General features: G+C 43.9%; 1 pseudogene; it reads left to right on the forward strand.

Moving 5' to 3' along the window:
• LOC121274862 overlaps nucleotides 1–5,046 on the forward strand; it is a 45,652-nt pseudogene extending 40,606 nt beyond the window's left edge.
• Nucleotides 5,047–5,060: the final 14 nt, after the last annotated feature.

Consider the following 5,060-nt stretch of genomic DNA (forward strand, 5'->3'; position numbering starts at 1 on the left):
TCCTGACTTGTGCTTTGTGGATGGTGACCATACTTTTTGGGGGTGCGGGGGCGTTAGTGGGTGGGGTGGGGTTAGGAGCTGAGTTACTCGCCGCAGGATTCCCAGCCTCTGACCTGCTCTTGTAGTCACATTATTTATGTGGCTAGTTCAGCTCAGCTTCTGGTCAATGGTAACCCTAGGATGTTGAAAGTATGCATCAGGTTCGCCTACAACGTGGATATTTTCTCTGGCCGATGCCAAGGTGAGGAACGCAGCACAGGATGTACAGAATAAATGAAAAAAAATATATATTATTCAACGTGGACAGAATAACGTGGGCATCAGGCGTTCTAGACTGAGTAGCATTCCTCCAGAAATTTCCGCAAGGCTGCTTCGTTTTCACCCCTATGAATTTGCAGCGAGATTATGATGAATCCCAGTTGTGCGCGTAAAGAAGGACAAATGATAGAAGGAGAATTTAAGAAAAGAAGCAAGAAAGGAAGATAGAGGAAATAGAAGGATGCAAGGGAGGAAGGGAGAAACAGAGGAAGGTATTCTGGAGTCAATGGCAATTAAAGCAAAAACAAATAATAATTGTATTTCTCATTTGAAGGCAAAACATTCCTACTCTCACTTTTTCGATGTGTTAACGTTACTCTTTAAATCATCGATCCCCTTAAAGCCAACGCACATTACTGCGTCAGTGCATAACTTCTTCACCTGGGTAAACTTCCCTCAGGATTCTTAACAGAAATCGATAGCTCACCTTCGACAGGGCAGATACGCCGTCCAATAAAATAATAGAGACGAATTTCAGACGATTGCATGAAGTGACAGGCTCAAACATGGCGAAAGAAAAAACTGTCCAAATTCAAATTCCTGGACTTACTTCTAGAGTAAGGATGTAAATAGTGAAAGGCAAGAGGATAATGGTCATTGTTGCACTTATTTGCTTCCGGTAGGCCATGAAACGAGGCCTATTATATTTGAACCTTTCGCTATTAAACATCATGAATTAATTCAGGTCATTTTCACAGGTGGGCTTAACTCTGAATGAGATAATTGTTGGTTGAATTCCCCTCTCCTCCCCCAGCCAATTCCCCGCTCCGGCTGCCCCCCACCGTTAATAATATCCTGGAAGCAACCGATCACTTTATTACGGTCCCCACAGAGACACGGTTGAACGATTAGGGTTTGTGCCCAGAGTAGCACAATTCTAGGAACTGATAGATAAAGCAATCTTCAAGGTTTGCTGAATGTTTAATAAAGCGCCACTGCAGACGTAAGACAGGAAAGCGTTTATCGTTCAGCATGAATGTGCTGATGCAGGGAGATTTTTATACATGTCTGTAGATTTCATTTTTTTTATCCTTCACTCTTTGTCGACAGTCTCTCCTTTGCAGCCAACTATGAGAAGCCACTTTAATAATAGCATGTTTTAGATATTGTTTTAAACATTGTGCGCCAATGCTGAGGTCGTTATTCTGTTTTGTTTGTTTTTAAATCATTCAAGCTATGTGGGTTTCGCTGGCTAGGGCTGTATGTAATGCCCATTCCTAACTGCCCTTGAGAATGTGGTGGTGAATTGCCTTCTTGAGCCTTTTGTGGTGTAGGTACACCCACAGTGCTGTTAGAGAGGGAGTTCCAGGATTTTGTCCCTGTGGTGTTGATACACCCACAGCACTGTTAGGGATCAAGTTCCAGGATTTTGTCCCTCTGGTGTAGGTACACCCACAGTGCTGTTAGGGAGGGAGTTCCAGCATTGTGTCCCTGTGGTGTAGGTACACCCACAGTGCTGTTAGGGAGGGAGTTCCAGGATTTTGTCTGTGTGTTGTAGGTACACCCACAGTGCTGTTAGGGAGGGAGTTCCTGGATTTTGGCCCTGCGGTGTAGGTACACCCACAGTGCTGTAAGGGAGGGAGTTGCAGGATTTTGTCCGTGTGGTGTAGGTACACCCACAGTGCTATTAGGGAAGGACTTCCAGATTTTGATCTGACAACAGCGTAGGAACGTCAATATGTTTCCAATTCCAGAGAGTCAGTGGCTTGGAGCGTATCTACATATCCTGGAAGGTGTCTTGGAGGGCCGAGGTGTTCCCCTGTATCTGCTGCCCTTGTCCTTCGAGATTGTAGTGGTCGTGGGTTTGGAAGGTGCTGTCTAAGGAGGTTTGGTGAGTTCCTGCAGTGCATCTTGTAGATGGTATACAGTGCTGTCACTGAGCATCGGTGGTGGAGGGAGTGAATGTTTGTGGATGGGCTGCCAATGAAACAGGGCTGCTTTGTCTTGGATGGTGTTGAGCTTCTTGAGTGTTTGGGAGCTGCACTCATCCAGGTAAGTGGGGAGTATTCCATCACGCTCCTGACTTGTGTCTTGTAGATGGTGGACAGGCTTTGGGGAATCAGGAGATGGGTTAGTCTCCACAGGATTCCGAACCTGCTCTTGGATCCACACTATTTATATGGTTGGTCGAGATCAGTTTCTGGTCAATGGTAAACTCCAGGATGTTGATAGTGAGGGATTCACTGATGGTAATGCCATTGAATGTTCAGGGGCAATGGTTGGATTCTCTCTTGTTGGAGATGGTTATTGCCTGACACTTGTGTGGCATGAATGTTACTTCTGTCAGCCCAAGCCTGGATATTGCCCAGGTCTTGCTGCATTTGAACATGGGCTGATGCTGTATCTGAGGAGTCACAAATGGTGCTGAACATGGTGCAATCATCAGCAAACATCCCCACTTCTGACCTTACGACGGAAGGAAAGCCATTTATACATTTGCTTAAGTTACTAGTGGAATAACCCATTCGCACTTCCAAAATTCTTTGACCCATTATTCTAATCCGGCAAATGATGAACCTGAAGCAATTACAATATCTGTTTTTTTTTCACACCCATTAATATCTGATGTTTAAATTCATGTGTATTTTAATTATATTATTGATTGTTAATTTGCTGGATATTATGGTTCGCCAATTAATTTGTCTCTGCATTAGAAGTTGGATGTTTATTCAAATTGAAATCAACATAGCGAATACATATATCTGATATCCACAGGAAATATTAGAATTCCAGGTATAGGGAATATTAAGAGCGGTAATAGAGTCCAACAGCACTGATAGCATTCTTGCCCCACCTTGACTCAGCTGAGAATGAGCAAGACTTGCATGAGTTATACAGAGAAATAATAGGTTATAAATTGTGCAAATAGTTTTTTTTTAATTATTGCTTGGGCTTGAGTAAAATTGTGACTATTGAGAGTAATTGTAGGCTTTCCCAGGTCGAATGAAGAAGTCTCATAGCGAATCGGCACCCAGTTCTGTATTGAAACAGACTCTGATTTAAATGCTCAGGAGCTTTGCCAGCACCTGAGCACAGGGAAACGCAGTTAAGCTTTCAAGTCGATGCACTTTAATCAGGGTGCTAGAGGAAGTTCATCAACCTGATAAGGCAACTCCTAACTTCACATTCCTGTCAACATAAAGACCGCCTATGTCCACATGCATTACATCGGTGGGTTTCGCTGCTACCTTAGATCATCCCCTGTTGGTACCTTAATGCGTGTGTTTATTAACTCTGGTGTCGACTGTTACAACCCATTGCCTGCTGGTCTCTGTAAGCTTGAGCTGGTCATAAACGCTGCTACCCATGACTTAACTCCCTGCAAGTACTGGTTCTATATCATCGCTGTGCTCCCTCCCATCTCCTGGCCATGCAGCGCCTGATTTTAAAATTCTCCTCCTTATATTCGAACCCCTCCCTGGCCTCAACCCTCCCCATCTTGGAAACCATCTTGCCCCAGCCACAAAACTTTCCTTCATATCTGAACTCTTACTTTATCCTGCGTCACCATAAGCTACACTAAAAGGGAGTCCCATTGTATGCGAGGTTGCTTTAAACTTCTACTTGCTTCTATTAGGAGTCAGCAAACTTGAGCAACAAATAGCTTAGTGCTTGAGCAAGTAGACCCCGTTGATACCCAACTGTCTAAAATGTTCCCTTTCCCCATAGTATTAGTGTAAATGTATATAGTTTAAAAGGCAATATCAGCCCTAAACGTCTCTTCTACCGACACCTCTACGTTCAAATGTAGTCTTATTTTATTTTGAATTTAATCGACCTGATTATAAATGCCACATATAAACATAGTCTTTAACAGCATGTCATGAATTAAGCTCATTCGTATAAATTTATATAAATGTGTGGAGGTGCACACATATGATAAACATGCCCAATGTTAGGTACTCTTGAAGGGAGAGAAAAGGTAATGATAATTCAATCAGTTCAACAATAGGCTGATGAGGTGTACACACTTATGTTTACTGAGAAGGCTTTAAGCATACGCTGGGCAAGGCAGGATTGAAAATCTGGCAGGAGGAAGCGCATGCCTGTAACAAAACCATACCAATTGCTGTCCATGAACTGGGAAATGAGGCGGGCCCACCTCTTTAACATTTCTGGGGTGGCAAGATTGTCGTACGAGGAGAGATTGGGCAGATTAGGCCTGTGTTCGCTGGAGTTCAGAAGAATGAGAGGGGATCCCATTGAAAAGTTTAAACAACATTCTCTCAGGCATGGGCAGACTGGATACAAGGATGATGTTCCCCCCTGACTGGGGGTGTATAGAAGAAGGGGTCACAGTCTCCGCATACCGGGGTAGGCCACTTAGGACTGAGATGAGGAGAAACTTCTTCACTCAGAGAGTGGTGAACCTGAGGAATTCTTTGCCACAGAAGGCTGTGGAGACCAAGTCACTGAATATACTTAAGAAGGAAATAAATAGATTCCTAGAATCTTAAAGCATCAAGGGACATGGGGAGGGAGCAAGAGTATGGTATTGAGATAGAGGATCAGCCATGGTCATGTTGAATGGCGGAGAAGGCTTCAAGGGCCGAATAACCTATTCCTGCTTCTATTTTCCTATGTTTATATGTTTCTGTTTCAGGCTTGTGAGATACCTCTGAGATACCTTTCGCCAGCTGATCAACCTTGCAATTAGCCCATGGCATATCCGGCACTCGATACAGGGGCCCTTTCCAGCAGTGGGCCAGAGAAACAATTTCATCCATGGCCCTAGCAAGTAG

Source organism: Carcharodon carcharias, assembly GCF_017639515.1.
Source record: "Carcharodon carcharias isolate sCarCar2 chromosome 39 unlocalized genomic scaffold, sCarCar2.pri SUPER_39_unloc_1, whole genome shotgun sequence".
Classification (NCBI taxonomy): domain Eukaryota; kingdom Metazoa; phylum Chordata; class Chondrichthyes; order Lamniformes; family Lamnidae; genus Carcharodon; species Carcharodon carcharias.